This window comes from Anabrus simplex, chromosome 1 (genome assembly GCF_040414725.1).
Source record: "Anabrus simplex isolate iqAnaSimp1 chromosome 1, ASM4041472v1, whole genome shotgun sequence".
NCBI lineage: Eukaryota > Metazoa > Arthropoda > Insecta > Orthoptera > Tettigoniidae > Anabrus > Anabrus simplex.
In genome coordinates, this window is record NC_090265.1 from 138,779,383 (window position 1) to 138,790,695 (window position 11,313).

At 39.4% G+C, this 11,313-nt stretch overlaps 1 non-coding gene across 1 annotated transcript; it reads left to right on the plus strand.

Annotated features, from left to right (window-relative positions):
* The first annotated feature begins 9,220 nt into the window (after positions 1 to 9,220).
* On the plus strand, positions 9,221 to 9,359 carry LOC136859287 (U4 spliceosomal RNA). The gene has a single exon (XR_010858937.2). It is a non-coding gene; the product is annotated as a U4 spliceosomal RNA (small nuclear RNA).
* The last annotated feature ends 1,954 nt before the right edge of the window (positions 9,360 to 11,313 follow it).

Consider the following 11,313-nt stretch of genomic DNA (forward strand, 5'->3'; position numbering starts at 1 on the left):
TTAAATACATGTTGATAGGTTTGACGGCAAGTCCTGCCGCCGCTGCCGATACCCAGGTGAGGTTGTCCGGACCAAGGCCAACTAGATATACAGGCCATAAGGCTCCCCCTCCACTTCCGGCGCTACGTCACACCAAGAGCCATCCGCTTCATTTTTCGCCAGTGACTTGTAGGCTGATGTGAACCTCGCAGCAGTAAGGCTATCAATGGTGTTGAATGACTTAAACGTGTGTGAACATTGTGAATTATGCCCACGTCGTATTATGTACCTGGTTGTAGAAGCAATTATAGTTCAGAAGAGCCCAGTATTTCAGTGTTTAAATTTCCTACTGATTTGGTTCGGAAACAAAAGTGGATCTTAGGGATCCATCGAACAGAATTTGTCCCTTCAGCAAGTTCAGTTGTGTGCATAAAACACTTCGACGAACGTTTCGTAATTAGGCAGGATTCTGTTAAAAGACCTGATGGGTCTATTTTAACAGTAAAACGTAACCGCTTAAAACTCTCAAACGACGCTACTCCTACTAACTTTGAAAATGTGCCTGCCTATCAGTCTAAAAATCTTCCAAGACCGAGGAAAACTCCTATTCAAAGACAAGAAGAAATTGAAAAACGGGAAGAAGAAAGAAAGAAAGCTGAGGAAGAAGATGACAGGATCAAGGACTTCGATGACGTTAAAGGTTATTTCACTACTAAATGCAAATTAGATTTTGACAAAGTTTTTGTCAATTTCGACGGCCAAAGTCTATGTATTTTCAAAATTTATATGACTGAGGAACTGGAAGCACAATTTGGACAGTACAGGGAAATGAGTGGTGCCTCCTACCATATTTCAGTGAAGCAAATCCTTGAGTCAGAACGAAAATTGAAAGCCCTGACGGTAATAAATGCATACTCTGCTAAACATGCAGTCATCCCTATTAGTGATATTTCAACAAGTGAAATGTGAAATATCTGTTGGTTTGAAGCTTTTACAATGTTAAGCATGCTTTCAAAGGCGACAGATTTAACGACCCTCATTGTAACGCAATATTTTCAATTTTCAATTCATGATGACAATGTTTTATTTCTGCGCAAGTTTTTAACATGGTTAATTGCAAGAGCTCAGATTGTAAAAGCTTCAAACCAACAGATATTTCACATTTTGAAAATGTGGTAGTTGAGTTAAATGATGTTATTGTATCTGAAAGCATTTTGTTAGGTCTAGTTTATATTGGTGGATATATTTGTAAAATAATTATGAAAAATTGTACATGTATAAATTGTAAAGATGTTTCACTGTTAAATAATGATAATGTAACGTCAGATGTGTTAAAGCCGGAGGACAATTTTTATTTCAATATAATTGACAGGGGAGTTTTGAAATATCCATCAGATTTTATTGTTAAAATTTTGATCACACAGTTTAAATTATTTAGTGTACTTATAAGAGATAAATTTGAATCGAGGTTTTTACATGGTGATTCTCAAAGAAACATTCTGATTTTGCTTGTCAACCAAGTTCTGAAAAATGAAAACGTCATGTTTGAAACATGCAGTGATTGTAGAAGTAGTTTTAAAGATTACGTTGACAAATGTATATACATCTTTTGTAATATATTATTGAATAACTATAGAAAAGTTATCGCAGACAAACTCGTTGCTAAGAAGAAGAAATCCTCAAGTAAGGATAGCCATAAATCGGCAAAGAAAAGGAAAATTGATAAACTGAAACCTTAAGAATTGTTAGATAAGTTTTAAGTTGAAGCCTAATTTCTAAGAAAGGTTCCAGACTATTGTTGTGAATTGCTATCATGTATTTGCATAGTAACATTAAAACTATTTTTATACGTATTATGGGTTTTAATCTTTTGCATGGAACAGTGTTCCGTTACAAATGACAAATGTCAGCTTAATTTTACGTAAATGTACATAAACTGTTCCGCTAGTTTTCCCTCGCATAAAACTGATGTAGTGCACAAGCCTAAATAAAACCACAATTAAAGGCGTGTTCAGTTATATCGTTAAGGTTCAATAAATTAAAAATATCATGGAGACAGTGAGAGCGGGCCGTATACTACCATGCTGAACGCCAGCCACTGGCGTGACGTCACGGTCCGAGCCTTGTGGCCTGTCTATCTAGTGCGGCCTTGTCCGGACCCCCTAAGTACCCTCAGATACACCTCTCCCGCTACTATGAGAGGGGTAGACTTGGTGATGGTCTCCGCAGAGTAGAAGTATATCTGCAGTCCCCAGATGTGTTGGCGATAGGGTCACCGCACATCAGCCTTTGCCGGGAAGATGGACTCGGGCGCGCCGTTCAGAAGGAGGCCTTACTAGAGCGAAGTGGGCCCCTTCTTCTCTCTTCTGTCCCTCACAAGATGTTACAGTACGGCGGTAGACAGCTGAGGGGGCACTGAAACAGTAAGATCTAGGCGACAGAGAAGTGTTGTTGCTTGAAATTGGAGAGTACGATCTTTATTTGAGAGGAAGAGCTGCGGGCGGCGTTGGTGGTGATGTGTGTGTGTGAACAATGCGTGGATGCAGGAGACGGGGCTTGGTAATGACCACTAAGGAATTTGACAGCAGGAAAAACAGAGGGGAAGATCGTATATAACAGGTCATATACATAATTACATAGGGCCATTGGGGCAAAAGGCCTCAACTAAAAAAAATACAACCTGCAAACTCCTGCTAAATTGAGCGGCTAACGAAAGTAGCAATGCAATTATACAGGTTTCACCTGAGAGAGGTGAACTCTAAAGATCCTCTCTGTGGCTGGATTACTGACTAGTAATGTGACCGGTGTTAAGAAATCAAGAATGACACACGGCCCATGGAATCTGGGGGCAAGCTTGCCCGCAGGAACAAAATTTTTAACCATGACTTGATCTCCGACTTTTAAATTGGTAGTCCTCCGTCCACGATCATATATTTCCCTAACCTTTTCATGAGAAACCTTCAGGTTGTGCTTAGCCTTTTTCCATAGATCTCTAATGTTATTGGGATCTATTGTCTCTGGTAATACATCATTAAGTAACCAAAGGTTAGAGAGCGGCGTGTTAGGAATCAATTTAAACATAAGAGAAGCTGGAGTGAACTTGTGAGACTCGTGAACCGCCGAATTTAGAGCGAACGCCAGCCAATGCAGGGACGTATCCCACCTGGAATGATCTTCATGATGAAATGCGATGAGAGCCGATCTAAGATTAGGATTGTCCCGCTCAGCCAGAGATGGTTGAGGACAATACGCCGAAGTAGTTACATGTGATAGACAGATCAAAACAGAATTTACGGAAGAGGTTGGATGTAAAGGCTTTAGCATTGTCAGAAACCATATATATTGACAGGGACCAAAAGAAGCAAATATTGTAATTGTACAATTACAACTGAACAAGTTTTTTTTTACAGTTGGCTTTACACCACACCGACGCAGATAGGATTTATGGTGATGATGAGACAGTAAAGGGCTACGTGTGGAAAGGAAGCGGCCGTGGCCTTAATTAACGTACAGCCCCAGCACTTGCCTGGTGTGAAAAAGGGGAAACCACGGAAAACCATCTTCACGACTGCCGACAGTGGAATTCGAAACCACTATCTCCCGAGTGCAAGTTCACAGCTGCGCGCCCGTAACCCCACGGCCTCTTCGCCCGGTATAATTAAATAGAAGTACGCCATGATTATGCAATTAAAACTCGTTTAGTATTTAAATACACACTAAGAAACTAACAGACACTAAAGAGACTGCCAGACTGATGAATGCGCGCGGCAAGCGGGTGAATTATAACTCAGTGGCTACGACCTTGGTAAAAAAAATATGTTCCCCTACTACCCTTCCTCACAGCACATGCAAAGTCTCCACTACTTGCCGGAGTGCTATACAAATTGGTTAGCCGCGACGAACAGCATTTTGTGCGTATTTCCGTCAATAATTATATTGATAATTAAAGAAAATAAACGAAGGAATTAGCAGATAAGATAACAAGTTTTTTACAAACAGCTTTTTAAAAATAATTCCTAGCTCCAGCTGGCTAAAGTGGAATAAAATGTAATATTTACTCCACAAAGTGGAGGGGAGGGTGACTGTCCCTCATCGCCCCAACCTCTGATCGCCGCTATTGTGTGTAGACAAGCCAAGACGCAGAAAAGGAAATCTAATAAAATATTAATTTATACACGTGTAGGCATTCCACTCGATGAAAGAGCTGATTGTATGAAACAAAAGCTAATACTGTTCAGTCAAACTGACTGACCTGTAGTTTTCAGCTTTATGTCGTTCACCCTTTCCTCTATACATAGGGACTACTATCGCAACTCCCCATTCATTTGGTACAGATCCTTCATGCAAACAATAATCAAATGAGTACTTCAGAATGATATGGTACTATATCCCAACCATTGCCTTTAGTATATCCCCAGAAATCTTATCAATTCCAGCCGCTTTTCTAGTTTTCAGCTTTTGTATCTTATTGTAAATGTCATTGTTATCATATGTCAGTTTTAATATTTCTTTATCATTAGTCACCTCCTCTATCTGAACATTATCCTTGTAACCAACAATCTTTACCTACTGCTGACTGAATACTTCTGCCTTTTGACGATCCTCACATACACACTCCCCTTCTTCATTAATTCTTCTTGGAACCTGTTTTTGCTTTAAAGTACCTTGAAAATGGAAGCGTACGTATAGGCACTTTAAGGCAGAAACTGGTTCCAAGAAGGACCAATTATGCTTGCCGTCATTTTATCCTTAGCTGACTTCTTTGCTAGATTCAATTTCCTAGTAAGTTTCTTCAATTTCTCCTTACTTCCACAGCCATTTCTTACTCTATTTCTTTCCAGTCTGCACCTCTTTCTTAGTCTCTTTATTCCTCTATTATATTCCTTACCAACATTAAAGGTATAAACCTGTTTTCACATTCCTCAACAACTGCTTTAAACCCATCCCAGAATCTGTTTACATTTTTATTTACCGTATTCCATCGAACAACGTTACTTTTAAACAACTGCCTCATGTCTGCTTTATCAGCCATATGGTACTGCCTAATAGTCCTATTTTTAAGACTTTCCTTTCTATCCCATTTATTTTTAACTGCGACAAAAACAGCTTCATGATCACTAATACCATATATTACTTCGGTTCCTCTATAGAGCTCATCTGGTTTTATCAGCACCACGTCCAGGGTATTTTTCCCTCTAGTTGGTTCCAAGACTTTCTGACTCAGCTGTCAGCTTATTTTCCATTTGTTGGTCATGCTTCCTGTCTTTCGCATTTCCTTCCCAATTGACATCTGGTGAATTCAGATCTCCCGCTGCAATCACATTCCTTTCCATGTCGTTTTCCACATAGCTGATTATTTTATCAAATAATTCAGAATCTGTGTCCACGCTACCCTTTCCCAGTCTGTACACTCCAAAGATATCAAGTTGCCTATTATCATTACAAATGAGCCTTACACTTAGAATTTCATGTTTGCCATCTTTAACTTTGTCGTAGCTTACAAATTCTTCTTTCACCAGAATGAATACTCCCTTTCTCACCATTTCTATCCTATCTCTACGATACACACTCCAGTTCCATGAGAAAATTTCTGCATCCATTATATCATTTCTCAGCCATGATTCAACTCCTATAACATTATAAATACTTAATTGTATTCCTTTTTTACAATACTTCTATAGTTCATCGCTAAGATGTTTATGTCATCCCTACTTGACTTCCATATCTCTGTACCCTTATCACCGCTCTCTAGACCACCCCATTTCCCTGAATGTACCTCCCTATTACCCTTCTAAACAAATTTCCTAACTTATACGTAAGAATTCATTCATCAACATCTATATCATCGGATGGCCAAGCAGGCATCAATTTTTGGTAATGAGACAAAGTCTCTCATAGTGCATTGGCACTGTCGGTGGCTCCAAGCAGCCTACACAGTGGCCTCCACGGTATGCACTAGCCATGCGTCTTGGTAGGTGTGCCAGGTACCAACTGACGAGCCCAACCTAGCACACGGGAACGAAACGCTGGCAACCAGGAATGAGTTAGCTAGAAAATTTATAATGTCCAATAACGGACCACTTACACGGTATTATACGTACCACTGAGGTTTAAGTGAAGGCCATCTGAGTGCAGATCCCTATCTCCTACCCACCCATTACGATCTAGAAATTTCACTCCCAGTTTCCCATATACCCACTCCATATTCTCATTTAAATCCCCAATCACCCTACAGTCAGTATCTTTCCTACACAGTATTCCACTGATAACAATCTTTGCTTCCTTAAACGTCACCATTGCTGCATTTACCAGATCCCACACATCCCCAACTATGGTGGTACTTATACCAGCTTGCCTTACGTTGTTGGTACCAGTGTGAAACACTACCACCTTCTCCTTGCCCTCCTCCTTCTCTTCTACTTCCCTGATCATCTGCCTCAACCCATTTCCTGATAACACTCTACCCTGGTTCCCTTTCCTCCACACACTTTCCCCACATGTCTAACAATGGAATCCCCCATGACCAGAGCCTCAACCCTACCCACCTCATTTGATCCCCTCCTCTCCTGGTCAGCCCTATTTTTCCTGATAGCTGCAGAAGCTACTTCCTCCTCCCTTTTCTCCCTCCCATGACCCTGTTCCACCTGTCTTTTCCTATCCTCTACTCTACATTTCCCCTTCCAACCTTTTCCCTTCCTCCTATTTCCACACATCTCAGCAACAGTTCCCTGTACCTCATCTTCCCTATGTTGTTCCACCTGGAGAGACTCGTACCGATTTCTCACAGACACCTGTCCTGAATTCTGATCCTGAATAGAGCCATTAGCCTGCAGTCTCCTTCCCCTTAGAATATTAGACCACCTGTCTTCTACAGTTCCCCACTTTCCTTCCCATCTCTCTTTTACAGCTACTCTAACATGTACATTGTTTGAGGGAGGCCTACCTTCCTTCCTGTCTACTGTGAAAATCCGAATTATCTCCCTCAAACTCTCCAACTCCTCCCTCAAACCCCCCATGCCTCACCACTCCCACAGTTCCTACACTTGCACTCCTTCGCCATTCTTCGCGGAAAAAATGAAAAGAAAAGGAAAAATAAAATAACTTATGTGCAAAAAAATGAACGGAGGGAAATATTGTCTGGGTAATACTCAAAGATCACACGACAATAAGGTAATTAATATACGACTAGACTACAATACTACTTAACTGCACTCTGTTTTTATCCTACAACACGCTAACGGGATAAAAACTGCTGTTAATTACTGAATACTGAAAGGAATACACAAGAATTACACCATTCTAAACTGCAGTTAAACCTATCCTAATTACAACAACAAATTCTAATACCTCTACAATAATACATAAATATTTTACAATAATAAAATAAGCACGCTAATTTCTAATAAGATATTACTCGTATACAACTGTACAGTACACTACAATAATTTTAAACTACGTTCAGACGTATCCCAATTACAATACCGGTACCGTATGCCACTACCAAGCACAAACAGAAATTAAAATTGAATGGTTGAAAACCATAACGGTATAAGTGACATTTAAAAAAAAATTGAGTTAAGTGCATGATGAAACTCCGGAAGGATGTATCCTTTCACCAGCAAAGAGATACAAGTGATAGCGGTAATATTCTGCGCTCTAGTGATGGGTGGTATAACTACAAATAGCATGGTTTATATGAGTGTTGAAGATGTTTAAATGCCTTTTTCTCTGAATGACCAAAATGCTACTTATACCGTTATGGTTTTCATCCATTCAATTGTAAGTTTGAAATTTGCATGAACTACTGTACTCAAAGATTACCAACAAATGTAAATGCGTAGACAGATTTTTATTAGTACTACCGGTATGCTCTAATAGATACTCACGAAAGATACACACGAATATAGCAGGAAAGATACGGTACTATCTAAAACATACCGTATCTACACTACAATTCTCAACTGAAATGTGGTTATATGATTTTTACCGCTGGTGGACTACTATTATTTTCCCTACTACGCGGGACGGAGAAGAAAAGTGTCCATAAATTATTAAAAATAAGAGGTTGTCTATAATAATTTCTTTCACAACTACGCTGGGGGCTTGAACTGCAATATTATTGGGATATAGGATTTTGGTTATTAACTTTTATTCGATGAATGAACGAAGGTACAAAGTACAGAGTATGCTGGGAACTTAGACTACAAATTATCGGAATAAAGTAATCAGCTGTTTTGTATTTGTTTACACAACTACCATGTGCATATAGCAACAATCGTCAACAATCCAAAAACTGTTATTTACCGTAACTGTCCAGCGAAATTACCGTGTATTCTGTTTGTATGTATGTTCAGTCCGTCAGCGATGCCGCTGGTGGGATCCTCAACAGCTCTGCCAAAAGCTGTCATAGATGGCCTAGGCATCACTGAAGAGGCGTACTAGGGAAATGAGGAGTGAGGTAGTTTCCCGTTGCTTTCCTCACCGAGCCAGAGTTGCTATTACATATCAGTTTGCCAAGCCCACTGAAATGCATACACCAACCGACCCTATGAGCAACATTTTCACACCATTCATAGCAGGGACTGGCTGCATAAGGATTGGCATTACTAGCATCGCTCAAACACAGTCACTTTCATATTTTCACAGCCAAGGATAAGACTGAGACAGATCTATGAAAGTAACAAAATTGCTCTAGCCTATATCAGAAGACATAGTGCACTCTAAACACTAGGTCCTGCCAGCAAAGGCGGGTATTCTCTTTAACTTCTTTTTAAATCGAAGTTTACAGGTGTATCGTTATATTTAATTTAATATATTATTAACTTCGTGATAGTTTGAACGGATATCTATACGAAATACCGGAAAAGTTGCGGCGGAAGTTGCAACTCCTTATGACAACCTGCCTTTGTAAGTATTATACCAACGAACCTACAGATATTTAAAAATATTTTTTAAAGTTAATATTATCACCTAAATTACTTCCTAAACCTGAATTCGAAACAAGGTACACCTAGCTAGCCTACCTAACCTAGAAAACTTAATTTACTGAACACCAACTGAATTACTTGTTATAAAATTCAAGTAAATATCACTACTCCCAATTTCTACCAACAAGCACTAAATGGATCAATCACACACACGATTAAACAATTTCAATAGGTTTTAACTACTTTATCATTCCAATAATGCAAGAACACGTAGGCAAACCAACCTACCAAATTCAACCTTTGCGTATGACTCTAATGTAGATCAGTGGCAATATCGTAACCAATGAGGTTTATGCGAGGTGCGATTATTGCTAGTTGAAATATTCCAATTTAAACGACGTGGACATTTGCAGGATGAATAATATATGCAACAATTGCTAGGCACAAAAGTGGAAAACTGAAGCGCCACAGGTTTATGTTGCAGCAACGGTGAAGTGAAAATCCCTAAAATTCCGGAACCAATACCAGTTTTGAAAGAATTATTATTAGGTATACATCCAGACTTTAAAAAAAATTGATTCATACAAGACAGTATAACACTCTACTTCAAATGACGTCATTTGGTGCAAAATAAATTCGTGAGGGGCATTGTATGCCTACCTTCAACGTACATGGACAGGTTTACCATGGGCGCCAATATGACAGTTTCTAAGGGGGGGGGGGGGCTTAGACCTGGGTGTACGTAGTAATTTTAATATTTTGGATGATAAATGGCGATTTGTATTCTGCGGTAGAATAACCCACGGTATCCCCTGCCTGTTGGTGGGGGCGGTACTACCGCTTTTACGTAATACTGACTTTTAATTCATTTTCTTGGAAGGAAAACACGTGACTACACTAGATTTTTGCCTTTCCTTGAAAGCTAGAGGGGGGCCGCGGCCCCACCTTGCCCCCGGGTAAGGGCGCCCTTGAGGTTTACCACTTGATAGGTAATTTACTTACTGCTCAAAGTGCGCAGCCTGAACATTTGCAAACATACTTCGTTTCCTTGGCTGATCAGTTATCTTTACGCACAAATATAAATCCCAATCTGCGAACTGACCTCATTCTTCCTTTGTAAATAGAGCTTCGCGATTATCATAGTTGTATTCAAAGTTTCAAATATAATCTTGGAAACAGACTAGCGCACGATGTAAAACTAATTTTTCACGCTGATCTAAAACCTCCCAACGAGCACGGTGGTCGCTGCAATACGCCATCTGTAGACGAAGTCGCTGTTCTTTTAGTAGATGAGAACAAACGTCCGAGAGATATTGCGATAAATACTAGAGATGTTAATCTTCAAAGAGTTTCTAAGTTGCACAGATCGTATGACCCACTGCAGTATCCTCTACTCTTCCCACGAGGAGATGATGGATACTCTATCAACATTCAACAACAGAACGGTGTTGCACGACCTAAGACAGTATCATGTATGCAATTTTATGCTTTCAGGATTATGGTGAGAACAAATGGTATGAACAGTTTACATTATTTCAGGTGATTTTTCAATCAATATCGTGTTGATATATTGGCAAAAATGATATCTGAAAGACTTCATTTTATCAGAAGGAATAAAAAAAATTGAGTGCCGGTGAATATATACGCCTACGAGATGCACTTGCCAATGATAGAAGTGTTAATGCAGTATGTGATATTGCCGTCTTCATTTACAGGAATTTCGTGATATATGAATGAAAAGACCCAAGACTCCATGAAATGTGTTAGGAACTTTGAGAGACCAGATCATTTTATCACCTTCACCTGCAATCCAGAATGGAAAGAAATAAAAATTCAGTTATTCCCTAATCAAAAACCACAAGATAGACATGATTTGCTTTCAAGAGTTTTTCATTTGAAACTCAAGAAAATGACAGAACTATTAACAAAATTTTTTTTGTCCCAACTAAGGCTTTCGTTTATACCGTAGAATGGCAAAAAAGGGGAATACCACGTGCGCATATTTTATTATGTCTTACAACCAAAGTGCAATCGGATTATGTAGATGACATAATACGGGATGAAATACCCGACAAAGAATAAGACCTGAACTTTATAACATTATGGTGAAAAACATGATTCACGGGCCTTGTGGACCAGATAATCCGACGCCACCTTGCATGAAAGAACACATATGTTCAAAAAATACCCACGGAGGTTTACTTCTCAGACACAAACTGGTGATGATGGTTACCCAACCTATAGATGTAGAGATTCAGATTGCGGGGTAAATACACGTACCCTAAATGTGAGGGGAACTGAAATGAACATATACAATAGATGGGTTATTCCACACAATCCAGTTCTATTAAGAATTTTCAACGCACGTATTAATGTTGAATTTTGCCAGTCAGTCAAAGCAATAAAA